The 16,639-nt window shown below is 43.1% G+C and overlaps 1 pseudogene; it reads left to right on the top strand.

Moving 5' to 3' along the window:
• The first annotated feature begins 14,269 nt into the window (after positions 1 to 14,269).
• Positions 14,270 to 14,338, top strand: LOC112579000 (annotated as a pseudogene).
• The last annotated feature ends 2,301 nt before the right edge of the window (positions 14,339 to 16,639 follow it).

The raw sequence follows: 16,639 nt of genomic DNA on the forward strand, positions 1-16,639 counted from the left end.
GAGGGATTGTTAAAAACACAAGTACACATTTGAAGGTATACCTACTCATACTTCCAGCCCAATCTGGAGGCCCAGTTCGCCAAACAATTTCTCCACTTCTTATTGACTTACTTTGTCAGTTGTGTTCCAAAAGAAATGTTTTGGGGAAATAAAATTATTCATCCTCAATGAAAAATAAGAAGCAGTAACTGCTTCAAATATGTAATTTGTGTCTCAGTTAAAGTAATGATAATTGAGCCTCTTCAATTGTTTAATCGACAGCTGCAGTACTTGGAGTAACAGGGATATTAGTAATGGCATTGATGCTGTTATACACAATGAAAGGATAGCTTATTTTCAACTAAGTATCTCAGACGCTTTCTCTATTGGACAACCATATTGAACTGGAACTGAAACTATAGCTTTACCCTAACAGATTGCATAAAATATTGGCAACATTGATCCCCACTTTTCTCTAGAACTTGGTCACATCAATCAAAATTTCATACTTCCAACTAGAGTTAAATATTTTACTCTGTTCCATTGAGAGCTGGTAACTCTTTTTATTTGTATAAGCATGGCTTTTGTCCATGAAAGAGGCTTAATTAACAGAATCAAAATTTTGTTTTCAGACAAGGTTTTTCTTAAGCAACTCTTCACTTCTCATTTTCAGAGCTTAGGTCAGTCCTGGTATAGACAAGGACCTAATAAATGTTTCACAGCTGATTGGTAGCCCTTAGGACATGACAAATAATCAATCAACTGACAATGTATTTTGTCAACAGCCACCATTTAATTTATCTTAAAAGGAGAGAGAAAACAACACTTTTTAAATTGAAGTTTTTTCAAAGACTGGATGAATTTAGTTCATGAACAGGAGTGCCTCTTTTTATCTCATTGCTGTTGCTCTATGCTTATTTCGTGTTTCTTTAAAAGTGTTTTGGTTGTGGTAAAACCACACATAACATAAACTTTGCCATGTAATAATCTTAAGTGTATAGTTTAGTGACTGTGCACTTAGTGTTATGCAACCACCACCACTGTCTAGTTCCAGAACATTTACATCATCCAAAAAGGAAATCCGGTACTGTTTTGCCCCCCAATCCCTTCCCACAGCCCACCCGACTCCCAGCCCTGGCAAACACGAATGTGCTTTTGTTTCTGTGGACTTGCCTATTCTGGACACTTCATATAAAGGAGTTGTCACGCTATGTGCTTTCTGTGTCTAACCTCTTTCACTTAGCAAAATGTGTATATTTCAGTCTTCACAGTAAGAATCAATATCATTTTTGCCCTCACAATCAAGTTCTAGATTTGACTTCCTCTCTGAATTTATGTGTGTATCCTCTGATTCCTGATATTTAATCTAGAACTTAATTTTTTTTTTTTTTTCTTTGACAGGGCTTCTTTGAGAGAGCTTCAACTTGTATCAGAGCCAAGAGGATCAGTTTTGCTGAAGGTTTCAGAGCATGACATCATGCTTTCAATGGTGATATTACCCTGGTTTCAAGCTTAGATCTGTTGGAATGTTTTTCAGCTGCAAGTTGCAGAAAACTCAAATAATGATACATTAGGGGTGTTTTAGGGGTATAAGAGGGAGAAGGCAATGGCACCCCACTCTAGTACTGTTGCCCGGAAAACCCCATGGATGGAGGAGCCTGGTAGGCTGTAGTCCATGGGGTCGCTAAGAGTCAGACACGACTGAGCGACTTCATTTTCACTTTCCACTTTCCACTTTCATGCATTGGAGAAGGAAATGGCAACCCACTCCAGTATTCTTGCCTGGAGAATCCCATGGACAGAGAAGCCTGGTAGGCTGCAGTCCTTGGGGTTGCACAGAGTCAGACACGACTGAAGTGACTTAGTAGTAGTAGTAGTAGGGGTATAAGAATGGGTTCATTATCCCATATAATTTTTCAAAAAACCCAAGGAAAGGTGGTTCTAGGATAATTAGTCCTTCGGTGAATGTGTTCCTGTCAATTTTCTGTCCTCAACTTGTTAGAACTGCCACTTTTCATTTACCCACTCTTCATTTCCCACCAAAAGTGGCAAGACTGGTACAGAAGCTTCCAAAGTCACCTCATCACAGAAGCTTGTCCAGAGGTGGTAAACGATGGTTATTTCTCCCATATTGACTTTTCACAGAGCACAAAACTTTCTCAAAACCTCCAGCCAATTCCTTCTCCAGATATTTGACTCCTTATGTCACATGTCTGAATCTGTGTATTCTTGGAACAGGCAAGGGAAATGGATTTGCAGTATCAATGTTCACTCCTGAGGCTGGGAAGACCCATCAAGTACATTGGCCCCGAATACCTCAGTCTGCTGGGGTTCTGGGAGTGTGGAAGTCCAGGGAAATGAGAGAGTAGTAGGCTACCTACAGTGTCTGCTATAGCATTTCAGTTGGTTTTAAATCACTTTTCCAACCTGAGTGTTTCCCTCAGGTCAGATAGCTTATGACATCATATCCGAATAACTTGATGGACCAGGAATTCATTAAAAGGGCTTGTTATGACTGACCTCCCCAAAACTCACATTTTACTGACACCCCATAGCTGGTAAATGGGCTTCCCAGGTGGCGCTAGTGGTAAAGAACCTGCCTGCCAATGCAGGAAACATAAGAGACACGGGTTCCATCCATGGGTTGGGAAGATCCCCTGGAGGATGGCATGGCAACCCACTGCAGTATTCTTGCCTGGAGAATCCCATGGACAGAGAAACCTCATGGGCTATAGTCCATAGGGTTGCAAAGAGTCAGACATAACTGAATTGACTTAGCATGCATACATACATAGCTGGTTAACATAAAATAATAGACAGGTAGCTATACTTGGCAGAAACAAGACTAGAATTGCTATGCCATAGAAATAGGGGGTGCAAAACACACCCTGTCAAGGAGATATTTTGAAAAGGCTTCAGATTTCCATTCCATCACACCATCACAGAATGTTCCCTGGTTATTTCCTCACAGTTCAGGGGCCACTTGGACAGGTTCTAGTCAACTGAGCAGCAATCAGGTCATTCCTTTTCATCACCCAACTCACCACTTCCATCAGGAACTAGACCAAACCTACCAGTTAACGTCATGTAGACAGAGCCTTAATTGAACCAATAAATCTAGGAACCCATCAATTACAGCCATGGCTTACAAGGGTGAAGAACAGAAATCATTCACAATTCAAAGGAAAAAACAAAGCACAACACAGAATGGGAGTCGTCCTCTTCCTCCTCATCCTGTGGGAAGAGGAAAACCTTATGAAACGTGAGGAACTCTTCAGCCAAGAGAATAATGAGGCATAAATCCTGCTGATAGTGAGAAGCCCAGCTCAGGAAGTCACACCATTAACCAAAGGATCCTCTGGCCCTAGGAATAGTGATTAATGGTGTCGACGTGACACTGATTAGACACTGCTCTGTGACTCGGAAAGAGTTTGCACTGTTGGTTTCCACTCTTAGGTTGCAGAAACCAGGATCAATGTGGGTGACCAATGTCACTGATTTGCCAGTTTCCTTTGCACAGCAGCTGGGTTAAGTAGAAAGAAGAGACTTATTTATAACCTTTTCCCTCCAGACTGGAGAACCTGAGACTGTTATCTGTGTGGTGGGTGTAGCCGGCTCTCCTCTGAAACTAGAGGATGAGCTGTTCATATTACAATTTATGGAGCGCTTATCAACAGATTTCAGCTGGCAGGTGGCTCCAGGCAATCAACTTCATTTTTATCAGACTCTGTTCTCTTGGGCTGTCATTTGTTGGTCTTGGATATTCACATGGGCAGAGAGCACTGTTGTCTCACATTTGAAATGAAAGTAACAAAAGTCTTACAGACTGCTCTTTGGAAACTGAGCTTCTGTCACCTCTTCAGATGCCTGTCACGTCTCTTTATCACTAAGTTTTAAATCTCACGTATTTCTTAGAACACAGGAGAATTAAACAGGAAGATCAATAACTTTTCAGGATGCACAGAACATTCCTGGGAAGATTGCTGGGATTTTTTAAAGTTTAACTTAGAGAAGTAGAGAAAGGACAGGTTTCCACCAGTTATTCAGCAACCAGCTGAGGCAAAAACAGATAAGCAGTTTGGTTGCTAGAAGAATTTTAGCCAGAGAGAAAGCTATCTGTTTCTCCAGTCTTATTGTCAATGAATACATTTTCTGTAATTTGTTACTTTTTAAAAATAAGCATGGGATGGGGAAATAGTGGAAACAGTGTCAGACTTTATTTTTGGGGGCTCCAAAATCACTGCAGATGGTGACTGAAGCCATGAAATTAAAAGACGCTTACTCCTTGGAAGGAAAGTTATGACCAACCTAGATAGCATATTCAAAAGCAGAGACATTACTTTGCCAACAAAGGTCCGTCTAGTCAAGGCTATGGTTTTTCCAGTAGTCATGTATGGATGCGAGAGTTGGACTGTGAAGAAAGCTGAGCACCGAAGAATTGATGCTTTTGAACTGTGGTGTTGGAGAAGACTCTTGAGAGTCCCTTGGACTGCAAGGAGATCCAACCAGTCCATTCTGAAGGAGATCAGCCCTGGGATTTCTTTGGAAGGAATGATGCTAAAGCTGAAACTCCAGTACTTTGGCCACCTCATGTGAAGAGTTGACTCATTGGAAAAGACTCTGATGCTGGGAGGGATTGGGGGCAGGGGAAAAGGGGGACGACAGAGGATGAGATGGCCGGATGGCATCACTGACTCGATGGACGTGAGTCTGAGTGAACTCTGGGAGTTGGTGATGGACAGGGAGGCCTGGCGTGCTACGATTCATGGGGTCACAAAGAGTCAGACACGACTGAGCGACTGAACTGAACTGAACTGAAAAATAAGCATCCCAAAGGACCATTGTGTCCCAATGATTCCTTTGGTAAGACTCTGCACTCCCGATATAAAGGGCCAGGATTTGATCCCTGGTGGGGAAACTAGACCCTGGATGCTGCAACTAACAGCATGCATGCTCCAGCTAAGACCTGGCTCAGCCAAATAAATAACAAAAATTTAAAACTATACAATTGGGAACTATGCTCAGTATTTTATGATAACCTCCAAGGGAAAAGAATCTGAAAAAAAAATGTATTTGTATATATAACTAAATCATCCTGCTATGCACCAGAAACTAATACATCATTGTAAATTTTTTAAAAGGTGGAGGGGAGGACATTGAAGGGAAAATATAAAAAATTAAATTTAAAAAACTCTACAATTATTCTACTGTTACTGTCATACTTAAAACTTTTATGGAACTACACCCTCACAACCACTCACACATAAGAAAACTAGGCTCATTACTTTAAAACTATATTTCACTTAGGGAATAAAATAGAATTCTCTAGCTTATATACTCACTTTCCTCACTAGTCTTGTTTCTAAATGCTATTGGTCCAAAAGGATACCTCAAAAAGACCAATATTTGGCCCACAAAGAATATTTGATTAATGTAGTCATTAAGGGCTTTTTTTATTTAGAAATGAGAGTTCTAGAGATGTTCTCTTCAGTAGGAGCATAGAGGTAATAATACAATGTTAATTTTTTAATTTATTAGTTTAGAAAAAGTTAATTCATTGCTGTATCATGATGTCTTTTAGTTACAGTGAGGCTGCTGCTGCTGCTGCTGCTAAGTCACTTCAGTCGTGTCCGACTCTGTGTGACCCCATAGACGGCAGCCCACCAGGCTCCCCGTCCCTGGGATTCTCCAGGCAAGAACACTGGAGTGGGTTGCCATTTCCTTCTCCAATGCATGAAAGTGAAAAGTGAAAGTGAAGTCGCTCAGTCGTGTCCGACCCTCAGCGACCCCATGGACTGCAGCCTACCAGGCTCCTCCGACCGTGGGATTTTCCAGGCAGGAGTTCTGGAGTGTGGTGCCATTGCCTTCTCTGACAGTGAGGCTAGTTGCTATTAAATTCCTTCTCTCAATGCTATCAGTGCTACCAATTATCCTCCACTATCAGAAACAACCAAAGTCAAATAATTCTACGTGTTGGGACCTCCCTTGTGGTCCAGTGGCAAAGACCTCGCACTCCCAGTGCAGGGGGCTGAGATTCAATCCCTGGTTAGGAAACTAGATCCAGCATGCTGCAACTAAGCCCCAGGGCAGCCAGATAAATAAGTAAATAAAAGTAAATATTAAATATATATATATATATATTTCTACATCTTGACAGTAAGATCCAGGGAAGCCAAATAAATAAATAAAAAAATTTTTAAATATTTCTACATGTTGATAACATGGATGTAATCACTATACTGTTAGAATATTTTCCCAGCCTCTTGCCTGTGACTTCTTTACATTAACAACAAGACATTTATAAGTGCTACATAAATATAGGGTCATGATAGCTGAGCCAGAGAAAAAAGCTGTTAGAAACACCACAAAAAGTCCACTGGTTTTTAAGTATGTGTGTAAACATGCAGTATAGAGTTGGGTTAAGAGTTTGGAGTCTGGTAGTCAAATCAGGATTCAAGTCTTGACTATCCCACTGCACGTCACTCAGCCTCTCTGAGTGTTAGTTTCGTCATCTACATAATGGAGATAATAGCAAGGTGCACTACCCACCTCATGTTGTAAGGACTACATTAGCCAATGTAAAGCCCTTGAATCCTTCTGGGTATGTGAACACACAGAAATCCTAGTGCTTTTTCTAAAAGTACATGCAAAGCTGGAATTCTGAATGAAACATCCTACTGATGAGTGACTATGTTCTTTACTTGCTTAAACTACAATAAAGTGACTGAAGTGAAAGTCACTCAGTCATATCCGACTATTTGAGACCCCATGGTCTATACAGTCCATGGAATTCTCCAGACCAGAATACTGGAGTGGGTAGCCTTTCCCTTTTCCAGGGGATCTTCCCAACCCAGGGATCAAACCCAGGTCTCCTGCATTGCAGGCAGATTCTTTACCAGCTGAGCCACAAGGGAGGCCCAAGAATACTGGAATGGGTAGCCTATCCCTTCTCCAGCAGATCTTCCCAGCCCAGGAATTGAACCAGGGTCTCCTGCATTGCAGGTGGATTCTTTACCAACTGAGCTATGAGGGAAGCCAAACTATAGTAAGCTGAGTTTAAAAAAATGGAAATTTGAGAATTTGGAAAGAAATTTTGAAATCTTGCATGAGACTTTATCTTTTCCTCCTAGAAATTGCCTTTTGGCCAACTAAAGTAATTCTCAATACAAAACAGCATTTTCTTTGCATGTGATGCACATAAATCTGAGATTTGTTTGTTTGTCATAAATCAGAGACTCAGTCTAGCTTAGTACATGCACTCAACAAACATCTGAAGATGAATGCACGGGGTCATCTGATTCATCGTGGAAGAATAGAAACCTAGCTTTCTATGGGTAAGTGGCTGCCTAAATACTACAGAAATCAACACTGAAATACTGGGTTGGCCCAAAAGTTCATCTGAGTTTTTCTCATAGAAAACCATCTTACAGAAAACCAGAACAAACTTTTGGGCCAATCCAATAGTATGACATTAAAACCTACCATTTGTATTGAAATGGCCATAGGAATACGCAAGGAGTATGTGTTGAAAAAGGAAAGGCGAGAGAGGACAGTCTTCTCTTGAGGCAAATAATCACAGTTTGCATCCTCTGCTAGCCTGATATGTGAATATATGGGTAAGGACAGGTTTGGTTGCTGTTAGAGAAAGATTAAAACAACTAAGGCTTTAAAAGGCTGGTCGGTTATTTCTCTTTCACATGAAAGTTTGGGAAGGCAATCCAAGGCTGGAATGGAAGCCATATAATCATCAAAGACCCAGGTTATTCTTTCCTGTGCTCTATCATCCTCCAAACAGTTTCTATCTCATGGTTCAAGCCAGCTGCTCTATCACAACTACCTACTCGCCTGCAGAACAGAGGCAAAAACAGGTCATGGCCTTGCCCCTTAAGGACAGGAAGTACAAAGGAGGAAGTGGTTCACCTCCTTTCACTTGTAAACCGCTGGCCTGTCTTGGTCACATGGCCACGCCCAGCTACCAGATCCCCAGCTCGGCCAGTAATTCAATAGTATGAAAAAAAAGGACTGAATAGACAGTGGGAGAAAACTTGCAGCCTAGTTCAGGTGGGTGGAAAATTAATCATTCTTTAAGGATACCATGAATTGGTTCAAATGCTGCTGCATAAAAATGTAGCAAACAGGACTTTTTCAGAGGTCTAGTGGTTAAGGCAATGGTACCCCACTCCAGTACTCTTGCCTGGAAAATCCCATGGACGGAGGAGCCTGGTAGACTGCAGTCCATGGGGGTCGCTAGGAGTTGGACACAACTGTGTAACTTTCAAGTAGACAACCTGAGTGACTTCACTTTCACTTTTCACTTTCATGCACTGGAGAAGGAAATGGCAAGCCACTCCAGTGTTCTTGCCTGGAGAATCCCAAGGACGTGGGAGCCTGGTGGGCTGCCGTCTCTGGGGTCACACAGAGTCGGACACGACTGAAGGGACTTAGCAGCAGCAGTAGCAGCGGTTAAGACTCCATGCTCCCAATGCAGCAGGCATGTGTTCAATCCCCAGTGAGGGAACTAAGAGCCCACATGCTGCACAGTGTGGCAAAAAAAAAAAAAAAAAAGTAGCAAACACCATTGTTTCTGGGCCTTCCATAGTTTATTAAGGAGGCATTAAACCAACAGGCATCTCTTATTATAGAGCAGTCTGGTTGCAGCATAACCATGTTGCCTCTACACTTTCAGATGCTCTCCCTGCAGATACTTTAAGCAAAGTTTAATTTCCTCTGTCTATTAAGCGTCAGGTGTTTCCAGAGGCTATCACAGGAAAGTCAACTTTGGCTGGGACCTCCTCTGGAGTCCATCTTTGTAGCAATCACTGAGTCCCCAGTAAAGATTTTCATCACAAAATTATCCAAACCTACAAACCCATCAGCCTTTAAAGTAAGTACTGAGGGATTTCCCTGGAGGTCCACTGGTTGAGAATCCGCCTTCCAATACAGGGGATGTGAGTTTCCTCCCTGGTCATGGAAATAAGTTCCCACATGCCATGGGGTAACTAAGCCCCTGCACTGCAACTAGAGACACCCCTGCACCACTACACGAAGCCAGTACGTTGAAACAAAGACCCAGGGCAGCTAAAATTTAAAAAAATAAGTAAATAAATAAATTCAACTTCTTTAAAAAAATAATAATAAAATAGCATCAATATTGAAAAGTGAAATCAATTTGAATAATAGGAACAGAACGCTATACCAAAACTCAAATAGAGATTGGCACTCATTCTAAAATATATGTTCATTTTTTGTGTGTAAAATCCCTTTGTTTTTCAACTTTGACACCATTACCCCTAATTATTACTGAAATCATGGGCACCCCAGCAAAGCCCTCAGGTGAGTCCCTCACTCCCTTTCAGTCTCTCAATGGACAGATTTCAGGCTACCCCTTACCCAGGGTTTCAATTTCATTTTTCCCGTTCACAGCTCATCTCCAGAGTTACGGGATTGTTGGCCCTGGATTCAGAAAGAAGGGAGTTGTCTCTGAAAGCTGAGTGTGGAGTCTGCTGCCCTGGTATTTGTGAGCAACTCACATTTGCTCTTAGAACAGGCAGTAGGTTGTGAATGGTGTCAATGTGGACAAGAGGCTGAAGCACCTTGTTCTCATCTTCGTGGTTGGCGAGGGGAGCTCAGTTAGTTTCAGTAATCTTTCTCTGGGCCAATCCCTTTAAAAAGGGATTTCAAATCTACACAGCAGAGGTAAGAGATTAACGGCCTGAAGCAGTGTGGGGAGGGGGTGGTGGTGCTGATGGTAGTGGAGGAGGGAGACTTAACAGAAGATACAGCCTTGAGAATGGGGGGATGTGACTCAATACCCAAGAACGATTGCCTTTCTAACCGTTATTTAGATAAGGTCAATTTCAGATATAGAAACACATTTCCAGGGAGGATTAACCCTAAATTGACCTCCATTTTTCACACCTTGAGTCTACACTTTGATCACCCGAGGAAATCCAGATCTCCCATGGACTTCAATGGAGGAAATTCTTGGATTCACGGTGAAATAATTACAGCAGTGGTAATAATAACATACCTGAGCTCAACACCCCTGGGGTGCTGATGAGAGAGAGGGAGGCGTGACTCTAGCCCAGATTGTCACACTCACACGGGGGACAGGAAAACACTGTAAGTTGTCTTTTTTGCCCAATTTAAAGCCATTTATCCTATTATGTAGTCCACAAGGGGAAGTCTGAGAATAAATATCTTTCTACCACTCCCGCAAGCTTCCCCTCCCCATGCTTTTTCACTGTGTGTGTGTGTGTCTGTGTGTGTGGACATGCACATATATGCAAGCAAACATGCATGCTATGTGTTGGGGGGAGGGGGCGGTGCATGGCTAATCCCTGCCTCTCAGAAGAAAAGCCTCTTTCTCCTTAGATTTCCAGACTATTCTTACCCACCCAGACCCTTCTGTCCTTTCCTCTCTCCCCTCCTCCCCTCCACATTCCACTTCTTCAGCTTTAGTGAGGGGTCCTTTAGCTCCAGGGACTCCCTGCTACAAGGGCAGTGTCAATCCTGTGCAATAGATGAGGGATGGGGGATGGAGGTGGGGGAGGGAGACCTCCCAGGGGGCTGCCCTCAGGAAACAGCATCTGCACAATATGAGTTAACAACCCTGTGAACAGCCGCTGCATGCTGTTACTTTGAAAGAATACCTGTAGCACTCTTATTATTTTTTATTGAAGTATAGCCGATTTACAATGCTGCATTAGTTTCAGATGTACAGCAAAGTGATTCAGATACATATATATATATATTTTTTTCTTTTTCAGATTCTTTTTCATTTTAGTTTATTGTAAGATATTGAATATAGTACCCCTTGCTATACAGTAAGTCCTTGTTGATTATCTATTTTATATGTAGTTGTGCGTATCTATTAATCCCAAACTCCTAATTTATCCCTCCCTAATCGTTTCCCCTTTGGTAATCATAAGCATTTTTCCTATGTCTGTGAATCTATTTCTGTTTTATAGATAAGTTTATTTGTATCATTTTTTAGATTCCACATATAAGTAATATTATATATTTGTCTTTCTCTGACTTACTTCAGTCAGTATGACAATCTCTATGTCCATCCGTGTTGCTGCAAATGACATTATTTCATTCTTTTTAATGGTTGAGTAGTATTCCATTGTATATATGTCCCACATCTTCCTTTTTTAAAATTGTATTTATTTTTGGCTGTGCTGGGTCTTTGCTGCCATGTGTGGGCTTTCTCTAGATGTGGAGAGTGGGGGCCACTCTCTAGTTGCAGAGCATGGGTTCTAGGTGCTCAGGTTTCAGTAGCTATGGCACATGGGCTCAGCAGTTACAGTACAGGGGCTTAGTTGCTCCATGGCATGTTTGACCTTCCCAGGGCAGGAATAGAACCCATGTCCCCTGCATTGGCAGGCAGATTCTCAACCACCAGACCACCACAGAAGCCTTATACCAAATCTTCATTATCCATTCATTGGTTGATGGACATCCAGGCTGCTTCCATGTCTTGGCTATTGTAAACAGTGCCACTATGAACATTGGGGTTCAGGTATCTTTTCAAATCAGAGTTTCTCTGGATATATGCCAGGAGTGGGATTGCAGAGTCATATGGTAACTCTATTTTCAGTTTTGTACAGAAGCTCCATACTGTTTTCCATAATGGCTGTATCAATTATATTCCCACTAACAGTATAGGAGGGTTCCCTTTTCTCCACACCCTCTCCAGCATTTATTCTTTTAGACCTTTTGGTGATGGCCTTCTGATTGGTGTGAGGTGGTACCTCATTTGTAGTTTTGATTTGCACTTTTCTAATAATTAGCAATCTTGAGCATCTTTTCATGTGTAGGATTCCTATTATTATTTCTACTGTCACTGTTACTGTCCACTGTCATTATGATTTACTTCTGTATTCTGTTCCAGTCCCTTTGCTTTATTATCTCCTTTAATTCTCAAAATCCAGATAAGTAGGTCCTGGTATTGTTGCTGTGGTTTCTATAATGATATTGCTGTTTGGAGGACTGAACTCACTTGTATCAGGTTGCACAGCTGATGAGGGGCAGCATTGGGCTTTGACACATCGGCGTGAGTCTCAAAAGTAAGGCTTTCCAATTCCCTGGAGGAAAAGAAGCTAATCAGGGCTGGACTGTGCAGATAAGACGTGTGTAATTGTTTTGTCGTGGTCAGCTTTGAGGAAAGCCAATCTCCCTCGCTTAACACTCTTCTTTGTCACCTACTGTGCTCCGATGACTCCACACTCTTTCATCTCACTTACAAAGGCATTGTGATCGGCCCCCTGCTTGCTTCCCCAGCCTCATCTCTCAATGCTCTCTGTCTTCTGTGATCTGACTTTGGGCAAAATCTTCCCGGAAACCCACTCACTGGAGAAACTCACTGAAATGTGTGTTCAGTGTAATCTTCAGCCTTCCCATCAAACAAACTGTAAACCCCTGGAAAGCAAAGAACATGCCTTCAATCTATAAACTCATCAATTCCTACTCTGACACCGAAGGTCCAGCTGGATGGGGAACGTTTGAGGAGGTTCGCAGACCTCTCTGAGTCACAATTTGATACTCTCAGTAATGAGGAAAGTGACAATTGCTAAGTCAGCCCCTAAAAGGGCCCCTAACCCAGACTTGGAAGACCCGAGAGGGCTGCCCTGAAGAAAGAATGGTAAGCAGAGACTCTCAGGATGAATTAGGTTGGTCAGGTAAAGGACAGCAGAGGCTAGGGAGTAGGGAGCCATGCTCCAGGCTGAGGAGCAGCACGCAGCAGACGTGAAGGCCAGGAGCTTCCCTGGGGTCCTGTGGCTAAGACTCCGCATTTCCACTGCAAGGGACGTGAATTTAATCCCAGACCAGGGAACTAAGATCCTACATGCTGTGAGGCACGGCCAGAAAAAAAAAAAAAAAAGAAAAAAAGTGGAGACCAGAAAGAGCTTGACTGGCTGCAAAAACTGGAAGATGTTCCATGGGGAGGCCTGCGGGAAGTGGATCAACGAAGCTGGAAAGGCAAGTAGGGGCTGAGCATGAATGTTCTCAAGCCAGAGCTTGCACTTTGTCCAGGAAGCAACGGGCCACTTTTAATATTAAAGTGTCTTTGACATGGGACTTCCCTGGTGGTCCAGTGGCTAAGACTCCACACTCCCAATGCAGGGACCTGGGTGCAACCCTTGGTCAGGGAACTAGATCCCACATGCCACAACTAAGAGTTTGCATGCCATTTATAAACCCTGCGTGCAGCAATGAAGAGCCAGAATCCTGCGTGCTGCAACTAAGATTCAGCATAACTCAATAAACAAATTAAAAAAAAATTTTTTTAATAAGCAAATAAAATTAAATGTCTCAGGCAGAGGAGTGGCATGATCAGAAGGGCATTTTTTTAAACAATCACCATGTTCTCTATTTCTGTTGCATATTCCTTCAAGCTATAGAGTAGAATTCTCTGCAAAGGGACTTAAAAGACATAGTGCTTAAGGTGCTGCTGTCCATGGGGTTGCAAAGAGTCGGACACAACTGAGCAACTGAACAACAACAGCGAAGATGTCACTAGATTTCTGAAGGAAGATTCAATGTGTAAGTTCCCCCTCTCAGGTCTACGTAGAAAGAGGCCAGAAAGTTGCATTCATTGCTATGGAAGCAATCCTCTCCAGGAGTCAGCAAAAGCTCCCAGAAGCCACAGCATCTTCCCTGTGCCTTTCACTGGGCTGTTTGGGAGGTGAAAACATTCAGCCTTTTCATGTTTGGATTCAGTAAGGAAAGCTGCAGGGGCCACGTACATCCTGAAGACACTGGCTTCAACAGGGTAAAACAATGACTTATTGTCAGCCATGTTTAATCAGCCTCTTGAATGGGGGTGCAGGAAAAGCGGGGAGAGCTTTGGGTCCCCTGAGGAGGGTGATGTGTTAATAACAGCCACAGGCCAACAACAGAGGAACACATAGAGAAGATGTGGCACATATATACAGCGGAATACTACTCAGCCATTAAAAGTGCTCGCTTTGGCAGCACATATACTAAAATTGGAACATTATAGAGAAGACTAGCAGAGAAGGCAATGGCAACCCACTCCAGTACTCTTGCCTGGAAAATCCCATGGATGGAGGAGCCTGGTAGGCTGCAGTCCATGAGGTGGGGAAGAGTCGGACACGACTGAGCAACTTCACTTTCACTTTTCACTTTCATGCATTGGAGAAGGAAATGGCGACCCACTCCAGTGTTCTTGTCTGGGGAATCCCAGGGACGGAGGAGCCTGGTAGGCTGCTGTCTATGGGATCGCACAGAGTCAGACACGACTGAAGCGACTTAGCAGCAGCAGCAGCAGAGAAGACTAGCATGGCCCTTGAGCAAGGATGACATGCAAATTCATGAAGCATTCCATATTTGGGGGGCTTCCCTGGTGGCTCAGATGGTGAAGAACCCATCTGCAATCCAGGAGATCTGGGTTCTGTCCCTGGGTTGAGAAGATCCCCTAGTGAAGGGAAGGATTACCCACTCCAGTATTCTTGCCTGGAAAATTCTATGGATAGAGGAGCCTGGTGGGCTACATCCCATGGGGCCGCATAAAAAGGAAAGAAATTGGGTCATCTGTAGAGACTTGGATGGAATGAGAGACTGTCATACAGAGTGAAGTAAGAAAGAGAAAACAAATATCATAAATTATCGCTTATATGTGGAACATAGAAAAATGGTACAGGTGAACTAATTCCCAGAGCAGGAATAGAGATACAGATGTAGAGAACAGACAAGTGTATATGGAGTGGGAGTGGGGCTGGGGGAAAGAGAGGTGGGATGAATTGTGAGATTAGGTTTGACATATATACACTACCCTGTATAAAACAGATAACTAGTGGGAAGCAGCTGTATAGCACAGGAAGCTCAGCTAAATGCTCTGTGATGACCTAGAGAGGTGGAATGGGGGGAGGGAGGCTTAAGAGGGAGTGGATATATATGTACATAGAGCCAACCCACTTCGTTGTATAGCACAAACTAACACAACATTGTAAAGCAATTATACTCCAATTAAAAAAAAAAAGCCACATATGTATAGAATTTATTATGTGCCAGGCACTATCCTAAGGATGCTACATACATATTAGCTCAGTTAATCTAAGCCATAACCCTATGACAGAAGGACCATTCAAACCCCATTGTCCAGATAAATAAACGGATGCACAGAGATGTCAAATACCTTGCCCAGGTCAGCCAGTTGATGAGTGACTGTGCTGGAATTCATGTCCTATCCCTCTAGAGCCAACCAGACCTTTTCCTCCACCCCCTGTCACCCCAGCTTGAAATCTGGGTCACAGCTTCACAGTAACTGGGGGTATTGCCACCCCTTTACCCCTTCTCAGATCCAGTAGCCCAGCCACAACTCTGACATTAGTCCCCTCCATCCTCATGGCTACAGAAGATCTCTAATTCCCTGGTCTCTTTGTGATTCCAGAAATGGGGCTGTGGTCCCACTTCTGGGGACAACCTCCCTCCTCATCTGGAGGGAAAGAAAAGAACTCCCTAGTTTTAGTAATAAATCACACACATGACTTGTTCACTCCTCATTCCAAGTGCTCTGTTGAAATACCACCTCCTCCTAGAAGCCTTCCCTGATTCCTTATCAGTTAAGCACAAACACATTACTCTTTAGTCCCTGGTTTGTTTTACTTCCCAGCACCTATTACCAGTTGAACTTACATGGTCTATTTATTTGTTTAATGAGATACCTGGTTATTATCTATCTCTGCTGCTGCTAAGTCACTTCAGTCGTTTCCAACTCTGTGCGACCCCATAGACAGAAGCCCATCAGGCACCCCCATCCCTGGGATTCTCCAGGCAAGAACACTGGAGTGGGTTGTCATTTCCTTCTCCAATGCATGAAAGTGAAAAGTGAAAGTGAAGTCGCTCAGTCATGTCCGAAGCTTAGCCACCCCATGGACTGCAGCCTACTGGGCTCCTCCGTCCATGGGATTTTCCAGGCAAGAGTACTGGAGTGGGGTGCCATTGCCTTCTCCAATTATCTATCTCTGCTGCTGCTGCTGCTAAGTCGCTTCAGTCGTGTCCGACTCTGTGCAACCCCATAGACGGCAGCCCATCAGGCTCCACCGTCCCTTGGATTCTCCAGGCAAAAACACTGGAGTGGGTTGCCATTTCCTTCTCCAATGCATGAAAGTGAAAAGTGAAAGTGAAGTTGCTCAGTCGTGTCCGACTCTTAGCGACCCCATGGACTGCAGCCTACCAGGCTCCTCCGTCCATGGGATTTTCCAGGCAAGGGTACTGGAGTGGGGTGCCATTGCCTTCTCCTATCTATCTCTAGTACTGGAATATTACATTTGCAATGTTAATTTCTACTCTACAGAAAAATGACTCATATGTATACATATATATACATTCTTATACATATATATACACATTCTTTTTCCTATTCTTTTCCATTATGGCTTATCACAGAATATTGAATATATTTCCCTGTGCTATGCAGCAGGACCTTGTTGTTTATCCACCCTGTACATAATAGCTTATATCTGCTAGCCTCAACCTCCCACTCCATCCCTCTCCCAACTCCCTTCCCCTTGGCAACCACAGGTCTGTTCTCTCTGTCTGTGAGTCTGTTTCTGTTTCATAGATAAGTTCCTTTGTGTCATATTTTAGGTTCCACATACAAGTGACAACGTATGGTATTTGTCTTTCTCTT

This window comes from Bubalus bubalis, chromosome 14, assembly GCF_019923935.1.
Source record: "Bubalus bubalis isolate 160015118507 breed Murrah chromosome 14, NDDB_SH_1, whole genome shotgun sequence".
In the NCBI taxonomy this organism is placed as follows: Eukaryota; Metazoa; Chordata; class Mammalia; order Artiodactyla; family Bovidae; genus Bubalus; species Bubalus bubalis.